Here is a 14,368-nt window from a genome sequence, read left to right as displayed (position 1 = left end):
TTTAAGGAAACACCGGATGACCGACGGACTGTGGTGTGCAACATTTGCCAAACCAGGCTCAGCAGGGGTTCCACCACTACTAGCTTAACTACCACCAGTATGCGCAGGCATATGAATGCTAAGCACCCCACTCAGTGGCAACAAGCCCGTTCACCTCCGGCCGTGCACACCACTGCTCCTTCCCCTGTGTCAGCTGCTAGTCAGCCCCCTGCCCAGGACCCTGGCCCAAAAACCCCATCGTCGCCTCCACGATCCTCCACAGCATCCACCAGCGTTCAGCTCTCCATACCCCAGACGCTGGAGCGGAAACGCAAATATAGTGCAACCCACCCGCACGCCCAAGCCCTTAATGTGCACATCTCCAGATTGCTTAGCCTGGAGATGCTGCCCTATAGGCTAGTAGAGACCGAGGCCTTTCGCAACCTCATGGCGGCGGCCGCCCCTCGGTATTCGGTCCCCAGCCGCCACTACTTTTCCCGATGTGCCGTCCCAGCCCTGCACCAGCACGTGTCAGACAACATCATCCGTGCCCTGACCAACGCCGTTTCTGACAAGGTCCACCTGACCACGGACACGTGGACGAGTGCTGCCGGGCAGGGCCACTATATATCGCTGACGGCACATTGGGTTAACTTGGTGGAGGCTGGGACCGAGACTGACCCTGGGGCTGCTCATATACTGCCGACGCCGAGGATTGCGGGGCCTACCTCGGTCCAGGTGTTTCAGGCCTACTATGCCTCCTCCTCCTCCCACCCCTCCTCCACCTCCTCCTCCGAACTACCATCCGTGGGCACGGCGCCATCAGTCGGTAGCTCTAGGCACAGCAGCAGTGCCGTCGCTAAGCGACAGCAGGCGGTGCTCAAACTGCTGAGCCTAGGCGACAAAAGGCACACCGCCCAAGAGCTATTACAGGGCATCACGGCGCAGACTGATCTGTGGCTGGCACCGCTGAACCTCAAGCCGGGAATGGTTGTGTGTGACAACGGCCGTAACCTGGTGGCGGCTCTGCAACTCGGCAGACTGACACATGTGCCATGCCTGGCCCATGTGTTAAATCTGATAGTGCAGCGTTTCCTCAAGACATACCCCAATCTGTCTGATTTGCTCACGAAGGTGCGCCGCATCTGTGCGCATTTCAGGAAGTCCAGCCCAGATGCTGCCACTCTCAGGGCAGCGCAGCGCCGCCTCCAACTGCCCGCTCACCGACTGTTGTGCGACGTGCCCACGAGGTGGAATTCAACACTGACCATGTTATCCAGAGTTTACCAGCAGCGCAGAGCGATTGTAGACTGCCAGATGTCAACTTCCACCAGAACTGGTAGTCAGGTCAGTCAGCTTCCTCAAGTCTACAATGAGGAGTGGACGTGGATGTCTGATATCTGTCAGGTGCTGAGTAACTTTGAGGAGTCAACACAGATGGTCAGTGGCGATGCCGCCATCATCAGCCTCACCATCCCGCTGCTTGGCCTGTTGAAAAACTCTCTGGTCAGCATGAAGTCGGAAGCTTTGCGCTCGTCACAAGAGACGGGGGAAGAATATTCCCTTGTTGATAGCCAAAGCACCCTGAGGTCTGTTTCTCAGCGCATATCGGAGGAGGTGGAGGTGGAGGAGGATGAGGAGGAAGAGGAGGAGAATGTTGGCGAGACACAAGAGGGGACCATTGTTGAGTCCTTCACTGTTCAGCGTGTATGGGCAGAAGAAGAGGAGTTGGAGGAGTTGGAGGAGGAGGAAATGGACAGTCAGGCCAGTGAGGGGAGTGAATTCTTACGCGTTGGTACTCTGGCGCATATGGCAGATTTCATGCTAGGCTGCCTATCCCGTGACCCTCGCGTTCAAAGAATTTATTCCAGCACCGATTACTGGGTGTTCACTCTCCTGGACCCACGGTACAAGCAAAATCTTGCCACTCTCATCCCTGCAGAGGAAAGGAGTTTGAGAATGCATGAATACCAGCAGGCCCTGGTGCACAAGCTGAAACAGTATTTCCCTTCTGACAGCGCTAGCGGCAGAGTGCGTAGTTCTGCGGGACAAGTAGCGAGGGAGAGTAGGCGAGCAGGCAGCTTGTCCAGCACTGGCAAGGGTACGCTTTACAAGGCTTTTGCCAGCTTTATGTCACCCCAGCAAGACACTGTCACCTGTCCCCAGTCTCGGCAGAGTAGGGCTGATCTTTACAGAAAGATGGTGAGGGAGTACGTAGCTGACCATACCATCGTCCTAAATGATCACACAGCTCCCTACAACTACTGGGTTTCAAAGCTGGACATGTGGCACGAACTGGCGCTGTACGCCTTGGAGGTTCTTGCCTGCCCTGCCGCTAGCGTCTTGTCCGAGCGGGTTTTCAGTGCAGCTGGTGGCATCATCACCGATAAGCGTACACGCCTGTCGACTGACAGCGCTGACAGGCTGACGCTTATTAAAATGAATAAAGGCTGGATTTCTCAGAATTTCCAATCTCCACCAGGTGAAGGAAGCTCAACCTGAATAATTGATCCACTCCTCCTCCTCCTCCTCATTTTCCTCCTTCTCCTCCTCTTTGTACAGTAAAGCAGAGGAAAATGGCTATTTTTTGACAGGGCCCACTGGCTCTTGCTATACTTCATGCATTTAATTTTTCTGGAGGGCCACCTACCCGGTCCTCTGTTTGAAACAATTTTTGTGAGTGCCACATACAGGCACTCAATCTATTCCATTTTTCTGGAGGGCCACCTACCCGGTCCTCTGGTTTGAACAATTTTTGGGACTGCCACATACAGGCACTCAATCTATTCCATTTTACTGGAGGGCCACCTACCTGCTCCTCTGGTTTGAAGAATTTTTGGGACTGCCACATACAGGCACTCAATCTATTCCATTTTACTGGAGGGCCACCTACCTGCTCCTCTGGTTTGAAACATTTTTGGGACTGCCACATACAGGCACTCAATCTATCCCATTTTACTGGAGGGCCACCTACCTGCTCCTCTGGTTTGAACAATTTTTGGGACTGCCACATACAGGCACTCAATCTATTCCATTTTACTGGAGGGCCACCTACCTGCTCCTCTGGTTTGAAACATTTTTGGGACTGCCACATACAGGCACTCAATCTATCCCATTTTACTGGAGGGCCACCTACCTGCTCCTCTGGTTTGAAACATTTTTGGGACTGCCACATACAGGCACTCAATCTATCCCATTTTACTGGAGGGCCACCTACCTGCTCCTCTGGTTTGAACAATTTTTGGGACTGCCACATACAGGCACTCAATCTATTCCATTTTACTGGAGGGCCACCTACCTGCTCCTCTGGTTTGAAACATTTTTGGGACTGCCACATACAGGCACTCAATCTATCCCATTTTACTGGAGGGCCACCTACCTGCTCCTCTGGTTTGAAACATTTTTGGGACTGCCACATACAGGCACTCAATCTATCCCATTTTACTGGAGGGCCACCTACCTGCTCCTCTGGTTTGAAACATTTTTGGGACTGCCACATACAGGCACTCAATCTATTCCATTTTACTGCAGGGCCACCTACCTGCTCCTCTGGTTTGAACAATTTTTGGGACTGCCACATACAGGCACTCAATCTATTCCATTTTACTGGAGGGCCACCTACCTGCTCCTCTGGTTTGAACAATTTTTGGGACTGCCACATACAGGCACTCAATCTATCCCATTTTACTGGAGGGCCACCTACCTGCTCCTCTGGTTTGAAAAATGTTTGGGACTGCCACATACAGGCACTATCCAAATTAAATTGTCTCCATAGCAGCCTCCACACGTTGTCTCCATTCCTACCTCCAAAAGTCGTCCATATAGCTGCCTCCATACATCGTCCCTTTATCAAACGAGGTGTGTCAGGCAGAAATTTGGGTTGTTTTCATGGATTCCACATCAAAGTTGTTAACTTTGTCGCCACCCTGCTGTGTAATCCACAAAATATACTTGCAAACTTTTACCATTTAGGGATATTATTTCAGCGCTTCTTGCGCATCTGTTTACATTCCCCTCACCCGCCATATCCTAAACTTATAAGAACGCTACTACACTTGATCTTATACAAAAGTGCTGTTTGGGGAGTAGCCTAGAGACAGGGGCTTGGATTTGCGAAAGCTCGCCTGGCAGCGGAGCGCCAGCTCCATGCGCATCATGCGCTTCTTGCGCATCTGTTTACATTCCCCTCACCCGGCATATCCTAAACTTATAAGAACGCTACTACACTTGATCTTATACAAAAGGTTCTTAGAAGTGCTGTTTGGGGAGTAGCCTAGAGACAGGGGCTTGGATTGGCGAAAGCTCGCCTGGCAGCGGAGCGCCAGCTCCATGCCAAGATCCAACTAACATAGTTTTAACTGCAGCACCTTTAATCTACTACTAGTTCACTGCCTCCATACATGGTCCCCTTATCAAACGAGCTGTGTCAGGCAGAATTTTGGGTTGTTTTCATGGCTTCCATGTTAACTTTGTCGCCACCCTGCTGTGTAATCCACAAAATATACTGGCAAACTTTTATCATGTACCGATATTATTTGAGCACTTCTTGCTCACCTCCTTTGGTTCCTCTCTGCCACCCATTGGTTTGAAGCCTGAGTCCATTTAGGGTATGTCGCCATGACACTCTCTAGCCTGCTGCCGCTGCCTCTGCATGCCGTCCCCTATAGTGTCAGGGTCAATTATTGCATGTTTTAGATGCTATCTAGCTTCATTCTGTCACTCTGTCATGGCCATGCTGTTGCCCATAATTTTGGCATAATGGTGCGTTTAAGCAGCCTCAGAGGCATCCATGCATGCTGCCCCTGCTGTTTCCTGTCCATTTCCGTGGTGTTTCCATCCTTTTCTGAGGTTCCCAGGTGTTTGGCCAAGCTTCCCTGTGCAGAGCCTTGGTCCCCTTGAAAAATGCTCGAGTCTCCCATTGACTTCAATGGGGTTCGTTATTCGAGACGAGCACTCGAGCATCGGGAAAAGTTCGTCTCGAATAACGAGTACCCGAGCATTTTAGTGTTCGCTCATCTCTAATAAAAACTAATATTGAGGAAATCTCATTTGTTTTTGCATCGCCATCTTTTCATAGACGTAACGTAATATTTTTTGGTTGACAGACCTAGTTTAGGGGTTATTTTTTAGGTGCTGAGTTGTCCTTTTCAGTGGTACCATTTTAGCACACAAGTGATGTTTTTGATCACTTTTTGGAACATTTTTGTGAAGGGATTTTATGAAAAGTGTACATTTTTGGCAAGTTTTTCGGGTTTTGTTTTTACGGAGTTCACCAGGCTGGTCCAATAATGTTTCTTATTAATGAGTTATTGTACGGATTGTTGTGGACGTGGCGATACCAAATATGTGGGTTTTTTTTGGCGATTTTGTGTTTTTTTTTTTTTTACTTTATTACATGTGTATAGGGAACGTTTGTGTTTAGGGGACTTTAACTTTATTTAATTAATTCTTTTTATTAAAATGTGTTTTTTTTAATGTTTTTAACTTTTTAAATTTACTTTTACAGGTTGGCTTGAACAAGCGATCCACTGATCTCTTACTATTCTTCACCTTACACAGTGTAATACAGACGTATTACACTGTTTAATGTAACAATGAGCATGCTCCCGGAAGAAGATTGTGCAGCCCCGGGGCATTGGTATCCTGAGGACACCAATATAATAGAAAGAAGATTTAGAAATTTGGATTGTAGCTTCCATTCAGCGTCACCTGAAGAGGAAAAATCAGGGGACCCAGAGCAGGAGCTTCAACAATAATCCATCTCTGTCCACACCTTCTCGCTCCTCTTGTAGTCATGGCAGCCAGGGATATTGCTCTAAGATGGTTCTGAGCATGACACATCCTGGTCTGTCTTGGACTGCAAGAGGAAGCCTTGAGTCCTGTCTGGCAAACTCTGTGCTGGGGTAAAGGCTTGGGTGCCCACAGAAAGGGCTCTGAGTGCCACTTCTGGCACTCGTGCCATAGGTTCGCCACCACTGTGTTAGGGGTTAATATACAGGTGGGTGTCGGCTATAATATACAGGCGACAAGCTTGCTGTAATAGTACTGCAAAATGCGGGATCGCACCTCCCGCCATGCAGTACTACTACGTCAAATGTCGGTAAGGGGTTAAGGTAAATTTTTTTGGATGATGTCACCACAATGCAGCAAACATGATATGGAAGTTGTTGAACTACTGGTCAACATACGAGTGGTGGTTTCCGAATTTACAAATGAATAACAAGAATAGGAAAAATGTAAAGCACAACAATTCTTAACCAATAGGTTTTTTTTTTTTTTTTTTTTTTTTTTAATTAAAGAATCTTTATTGAATTTTTACATAATAAAACAATTATACCAAACCACAGACCAATCGGCAATTTCCAATTACAGTAGATGTACCGTTTCAGAGTATCACCTATACAATAGCATTTAAAGTTTACTCATTAAGCAGTTTTAAATATTAATCGTTTTTGGTCCTGTGAGGAATGTACCTTAAGCCAAATGTCCCTCCCTCACCCACCCCCAGAGAGTCCGCTGGGTACCCTATCAAAAACAAAAAGAGAGAGAAAAAAAAAAAAAAAAATAAAAAAAAAATGGAAAGCCTCCCTCCTTCCATCCCTCCATCAACTCCCCCACCTCCCCCTCCCCCCCCATCCCCGCCCCCTAGAGGTAAGTTTCTCAGCACCACTTATCCCAATATTTATTTCTTCTGGACTCTCGCGGCAAGTTCTTAACGCGGATATCTTCATATTTTTTTATTTGACAGGAGAGATGGTACCAGTTTTCCATTTTGGGATTATCATGAGAGCCCCATTTTCGGGCAATACAAATTAGTGCAATATTCATTAGTTTAATGATCAGATTTCCATGTTGTCTTTTTACTAACCCCTGATCCAGGAGACCGAAGATGGCAGTAGTAAGGGTTGGTTCAAGGGGTATCTTAAGGATTGTCGAGATCTTCTTGAAGATCTCTTCCCAGTAAGTTCTGATGCCTGGACATAACCAGGCCAGATGAATGAAGTCTGCCTCTACGGCTTGACATTTCCAACAGTTCGAGTTCTCCCTAATCCCCATTTTGTGTAAATCCAGTGGTGTGTAATATAGTTGATGCAAAAAAAAAAATTGTATAAGCTTATGGTTCCAATTACTGGAGCCTCTCTTAGTGTTCCTATGTGTTTCTCTCCATTCGTTTTCATTCATCTTCCCTATTACTTTTTCCCATTTATTACGTGAATTGTGTTTCATATGTGCTGAATAATCATTTCTTAGGTGTTGATATATTTTAGAGATAATATTATTACGGTTGTTTGTGTTACGAATAAGCTCTAAACATTTGTGTGTTACTAAAGAGAGTTTACTATTTTGTGGTGAACTTTTTATTATATGTGATAATTGGTTGTAACGCAACCAGTCCCCTTCATTTAAACCATATCTCGAACATAGTGCAGAGAAGGACTTCATTTGGCCGTCCATCATTATTTGAGAGAGGTATCTAATCCCTGATCTCCACCAAAAGATGTTATCTGGGAGTATCATTGGTTCTCTGAAAAACGAATTGGGCCACAATGGGGTTTCCTTTATGTATCCCTGGAGGCCAAGTATTTCCTTAAAGCCCTTCCAAGCCTTCAGTAATGTCTTCACTACTGTCCAATTATTATAGGGTTCTTTTTTTAGAAGGGAACTTTCTAGTAGTTCAAGAATATTATCCACCTTCCCATCTGATAGTTGGATCATTTTTGTGAGTAAGGGGTTCTCTTTCCATCCCACTAGTCTGCCCGTCTGTGCCGCCAGAAAATACCCATAAAAGAAAGGGAGTCCTAATCCTCCTTCTCCAACTGGTCTATATAAGTATCCCATCTTCATTCTAACTCTTTTCCTCCCCCAGATTAATCTGTTCACTATTGACTCTAGCATTTTAAAAAAGGAGGCGTCAAACCAAATAGGAGATGCAGAGAGAACATATAAAATCTGGGGGAGCAAAATCATCTTGGTTAGCCCGATTTTGTCTGCTTTGGACAGGGACAATCCATTCCACCCATGTATTCTCTTCCTCAAGTTTGTGATTAAGGGGACTACATTAAGTTGGTAAAAATCTCCTATGTTATGGGATATCTCAATGCCCAGATATCTCAGATTATTAACACATGAAAAGCGTCCTTCCCTTCTAGCCCATTCTTTAACTTCATTGTCAAGGGGGATTATGTTGGACTTATTCCAATTTACCCTGAGACCCGAAATGGTCCCAAATTCTTCAACCAGATGGATTGTTTTAGGGATAGTAATAGGGGAGTTACGAAGGTATAACACCACATCGTCTGCGTAAAGGCAGATTTTATCCCCTAGGCCACCACATCCTCCGCCCTCTACTTGTGCCGAGTTTCTTATGTTGATTGCTAGTGGCTCCATGTATAGGGCAAACAGTAGGGGGGAGAGGGGGCAGCCTTGCCTGGTACCTCGAGTCAGTTGGAAAATCTCTGATTCCTTGTCCCCAATTCTAATTCTGGCTTTCGGGGAATTATACATGCATCTAACCATGTTAATAAATTTTTCCCCTAGGCCGAATTTCAACATGGTCTCCCAGAGGAAACTCCACTCCACCCTGTCGAATGCCTTAATTGCATCTATCGACAGGATGGAGCGGAGCTCCCCTTCCCCTACTTCAATGGCGGCAAATGTTCTCTGGATACAGTCCCATGTCCTCCGGCCTGGTATAAAACCATTTTGATCATTATGGATTATTTTAGAAATCACTTTTTGCAGTCTAAGGGCCAGAAGCTTTGCTAAAATTTTTAAGTCTGTGTTAAGTAGGGAAATCGGACGGTATGAGGCTGCATCCAGAGGATCCTTATCCTTTTTAGGTATTAATACTATACTGGCCTCGTCCATTGAGTTTGACACTCCATTACTTCGCAGGAGCTCTTCAAAAACCCTAGTTAATTTTGGGAGAAGCAACTTGCTATATTTTTTATAGAAACTGAATGGTAGTCCATCCGGACCCGGCGTGGTGTCCTTTTCAAATGACTCTAGGGCTTTCTCTAGCTCCTGTTGGGTAATAGGGATCCCCAGTTCTTCTCTTTGTTGTATTGATACTGAGGGGAATTGGACATCTTTAAGATATCCTTCCACTAGTGCTTTATTGGGTTCCTGTTCAGATTGATATAGTTCTAAATAAAAGCATCTCAGCCTATCCAGGATCTTATCAGGGTCCCTTATAATACTGCCGTCGTTACCCTTAATTGCTGTGATGGCGGATTTCCCGGCGAAGTTCTGTATCCTACTAGCCAGGTGTTTTCCAGGTTTGCCACCCTCAACAAATTGGTTTTGCGCTCGAAAGAACGACTTATGTTGGGCTTTTTCTGTCATAAAGGTGTACAAGTTGTCCTTGGTTTCTAAAACCCTACTTTTATTTACCTCTGATGGACAATCCATGAAGTCCCGCTCTGCAGCAGTATGGTCCCTGCGAAGTTGATTCTCTTTCTGGGTAAACTGTACCTTAGCTAGTTTAATATTATGTTTGTAGAATTCCTTGATATGTAACTTCAAAGAGTCCCATACAGCACTCAGGCTCGCGGAGGGTGCATTAATATCCCAGTACCAATCAATTTCCTTTTCAATCTCTACTTTAGGGTGCAAAATTGTGATCCAATAGGGGTTCAATTTAAATCTTCTCATATTTCTCGTTGGCAATTTTAATATCACCAGTTGTGGGGCATGATCCGAAATCGTTATGCTCTCGTATTTCATTTTCCTTATTAACTCAAGGAATGGGGTGTTGGCCAGGCACAGGTCAATTCGGGAAAGGGACTGGTAGGTTTTACTCATGCACGAATATGCTCTGCGATTTCCATATAATTTCCGCCAGACATCTGTCCAACCGAGGTCATCGCACAAATATGCTAACCTACCCCTTTTTTCTTTGCCAGAGTTTGAGTCTTGTCCCTGTCTTAGTCTATCTATACCCTCCTCCATTACCATATTGAAGTCTCCCGTGATCATTAGGGGGCAGTTACCAAATTCTTCAGTAAAATTCAACAGTGTACGTAAGACCTCAAGTGATGCTGGAGGGGGGAGATACACGAAAGCTAATATAACGCTTGTTCCATTCAAACGACCGTGTAAGAAAATGAATCTCCCCTCTTTATCCAGCATTGCTCTATTAACAATGAGATCTATGTCTCTGTGGACAAGAACTGATACCCCTTTGGAAAACATGTTGCCATAAGCATGAAATTCGTTTCCTATCCATCTTTTTTTGAAACGATGGGTGTTTTCTGGAGTGAGATGTGTCTCGATGAGACAGACAATTGCGGGCAAGTGTCTACTAATAACATCGAACATCTGAAGGCGTTTAAGTCTATCACTGGAGCCTCTAACGTTCCATGTTAGTATGCGTACCTCACTTGCCATCTAAAGGATAGTATAAAGAGGAGTGGAAGACATAGAGGGGGTGGAAATAAGGAGGAGGAGAAAGAAAGAAAAGAAGAAAAAAAAAAAAAAAAAAAAAAAAGAAGACTTAAAGAATCCCCCCCCCCCCTACCAACGGACTCTCTACCCCCCATTTGGCCCACTTCTGCCTCTTCATCCGCAGGCCTCAACAAACCCACACTCGCCCATCCTCCCCTCACTCCACCCAAGAGCCCCCGCAACAGGTCAAACAAATGATGTTACAGTCCCTGCTGGTCCAGCCAGCTTGCCACATCTTTAGGGGATTCGAAGAACCAGGACTTGTCATTGTAAATAATACGCAATTTGGTCGGGAACATCAGAGAATACTGGACATTGGCTTCCATTAGCCTTTTTTTGACTTCTTTAAAGCTAGCGCGTTTCATTTGAGTAGCCCTCGAGAAGTCTGGGTATATTGAGATTCTCGCTTGTTTTGATAAGGTGACTGCTTTGTCCCTACTTTGTCTCAATATAAAATCCCTATCCCGCGAACTGATCAGTTTAGCTAGCACCGTCCGGGGGGTAGCGCCTGGGGGGGTTTTTTTAAACGGGACTCTGTGTGCTCTCTCAACCCCAAACATATTTGAGAATCCATCTGTACCAAATGTGTCGACAAGCCATTTCTCTATCTGTTCCGACATATCCCTTTCAGTTGCGTTCTCAGGAAGCCCCACAATTCTTATGTTTGCCCTTCTTGCCCTGTCTTCCATATCGGTCAGCTTATCCTGCAGTCTACCATTTTCCTTCCTATTACGGTCATTTTCCAGTTTCATTTCTTTCAGGCTCATCTCCATCTTATTACAGCTTTTTTCGAATTCTTTTGTTTTTTCCTGAACTTTATTAACCTCCTCTCTCACTCTTATAACTTCTAGCTGTAGGGAGCTAATCTGTGTGTTTATTTTATCAATAGCTGTCTTAGATTCATCTACCGATGCTTTAGTGTCCTTTACTGTTGACAAAATCTCAGCTAGAGTTTCTCTTAATTCAGGGGGGAGTTCCTCCATCTGTGATGGAATCTGTCTGGCTCCACCCTCATTTTCATCCCCAATTTCCTTGGGGGTTTGCCTGGTTTTAGCCGGGGAGGCCTTCCATAGCTTATCAATTCCCCCTCCGGATTTCCTCTGCACATTCTTGGGGCCCATATCTCTCACTATGTTTCGATTACAATCAATTTAAAAAGAGTACTTAAACACATGTACAGAGACAATTTTAGCTTGGATTCTGAGTACACCACCCTTGTGCAGGAGAATTACCAAAGATATTATGCTGGGGATATTTGATCACAGCAAGCAATCTGCCTTATATAGGGAGCGCCACAAGTATAAACAGATGTTAATATAAATACACAGAAGAGAAACAAAAGGAGAGCTCCACAATATACATTTCAAAAGTTAAGAGCGTCACAAACAAACAATTTTGATGTTAGACCCAGGTAGCTCAGAGACCCGAGTATTAATCGTGTAAGGTATTTTGGCTTGTGTTAGATATTATTGTGTTAATGCTCCGTTTACACTCCTGTATAAGTACACCACTAGCAATGAAAAAAAAAAAAAAAAAAAAAAAAAAAAGAAAAAAAAGGAAGGAAACACAATGAGTCCAAAAGGGGAGCAGGTAACTTTAGATGTAGGGGGGCAGCCTTCAGCGAAGGCGTTAGTGAATTAGTGGTGCTTTTTTGGATTTTTAAAGTCCTAGATGTTAACAGGTCAATGTCCGCTGTCTACTCCACCTTTGTTAGAGCAGGGTTGTAGAGTATTAGTTTATCAGTCAGCAGGGACAGCTTTGTTAATAGATAGTTAGAAGAGGGGCATCCAGAGAAGATTCATGCAGGAGAGTTAGTCCTTGTGCGGAAGAGTTAGTTGGTTATGCAGTAGCGTAATTCCCCATGTTAGGGTCGCAAATCAAAAGAGGGTCCCCTCCCAGAAAAGAACGGGGGTTAGTCGTCACCCCTGTGGTCTGTGTAGATTTCTCTTAGTCAACAACATCCGCTCACAAAGAAGTGAAAGAGATAATCTTACCAGGGTCCATTAGGGTTAGGGGGACGAGTCGGGGATACCTCAGTTTTCCTCATTGGTGGGCGTAGGGTTTCATCTGCTGCATCAGGTTACGCTCCTTACGATCCACCTCCTGGGGGGCTGCAAATAAGGCTGGCTGCGCATCCAGGTCACTCTCCTTCCAGAGAACGAGCCGGGTGCTCGTATCACCAGCTCGTGTCCCACAGTCAGCTGGGACAGCGATATAATCTTCAGCCTTGTCCGGGGTCTCAAGGCAGAGGCTCCCTCCTGCTCCTTAATTGATGTTCCTGGTGGAATCGTAGGTGTCCTGGTACGGCTTCCCGCACACGATCCCTGGTCGGAACCGCGGGTGTCACAGCGCGGCTTCCCGTTCCTGTTCTGGTTCCCCGGTCGGGGAAATAATCACTGGGCTATCGCACCCATTGAGAGCTGCCGCTGGGACGCTGAACCTAGCGTGCGGGAAGGCATCCGGGTTGAGGGGGGAGGTCCTGGCAGCTGCGTCACTCACTCACGTCATGACGCCGCAACCATCGCGAGCCCCAACCAATAGGTTTAACATAAAACTTGTTTTAAGCAATTTTGCTTGTCTTTCTCTGATGACTCACCTAATTTATAGATCCTCACCTTGCATCAATATACAATCCTTTACCATGTTCAAACGACTGGCACTTTTAATGTTAAATGTTTTGTAAATGGTATTGTAATAGATCATATTTTATGCAGTTTCAGCCTATGAATTTTGTAACATTTTAATGAGATAAAAATTTATAGAACTGTTTTGACACTCCCCGCAGAGTTTTACAATAACAAGTCGGTTGCAGCTATGTCTACTAAGCAGATTAAGCAGATCATTGGTTTCTCTTTTAAAACCTGAATATAATAGCATATTAATGGAAGATGACTTGGCAAGAAGCTATTTATCATGGGAGCATTTTATGTTCAAAGTTAATGCTAGTCTATTATAGTTTGTTTAGATAAACTTTTTTTACTTTGTGTCTCATTCTATACTCGGCACTCGGCAGAGTGATATTAAACAAATATTAATTGATGAAAGTATCAGATGTTGGTAAAAATGTATTGACTAGCAATTCCATTGCAAGAATAACATAGTATTCATGTATAGCAACTCAGTACTGTAACACTAAGTGCTTGTCCTCTATGGTTAATGTTTATTCAATGTTCCACCCACAACATTGTTCATTTCTTTCATGCGGCTTCTGTCCATAGCAGAAACCACAGTGCTTTTCTGAATTCATTGTATACTGGATCTAAGTGTCACTTTATGTTCACTACTACCCTATAATTGGGTCTATTATTATCTGTTTTGATGTAAATAAGATCTGCTTACTGTGCCATTCTTGCTATCAAATGAGATATAACTGCCTATGGATGCTCTAATGTCAGTGTGAGAAATACCTTACATAATATACAATTATACACGTACAGTGGGTACAGAACATATTCAGACCCCTTTAAATTTTTCACTATGTGTTTCATTGCAGCCAATTGGTAAGATCAAAAAGGTTTTTTGCTCATTAACGTGCACCCTGCTCCCCATCTTGACAGTAAAAAAATGAAATATATGTACTTTTGCTAATTTATTAATTAACAAGAAAAACTGAACTATCACATGGTCATAAGTATTTAGGCCCTTTGATCAGTATTGAGTAGAAGCACTTTTTGAGCCAGTACAGCCATGAGTCTTCTTGGGACTGATTTGGCAAGCTCTGTGTAGCACTGCATAATCTGTGTGCGCTATATAAATAAAGGAATTATTATTATTTATTATTATGCAGCAAGTTTTTCACACCTGGATTTGGGGATCCTCTACCTCTTCCTTGCAGATACTCTCCAGCTCCCTCAGGTTGGATTGTGAACGTTGGTGGAAGCCATTTTCAAGTCTCTCCAGAGATGCTTAATTGAGTTTAGGTTAGGGCTCTGGCTGGGCTGAG

Source organism: Engystomops pustulosus, chromosome 4, assembly GCF_040894005.1.
Source record: "Engystomops pustulosus chromosome 4, aEngPut4.maternal, whole genome shotgun sequence".
NCBI lineage: Eukaryota > Metazoa > Chordata > Amphibia > Anura > Leptodactylidae > Engystomops > Engystomops pustulosus.
Note: the sequence above shows the minus strand (reverse complement) of the source record.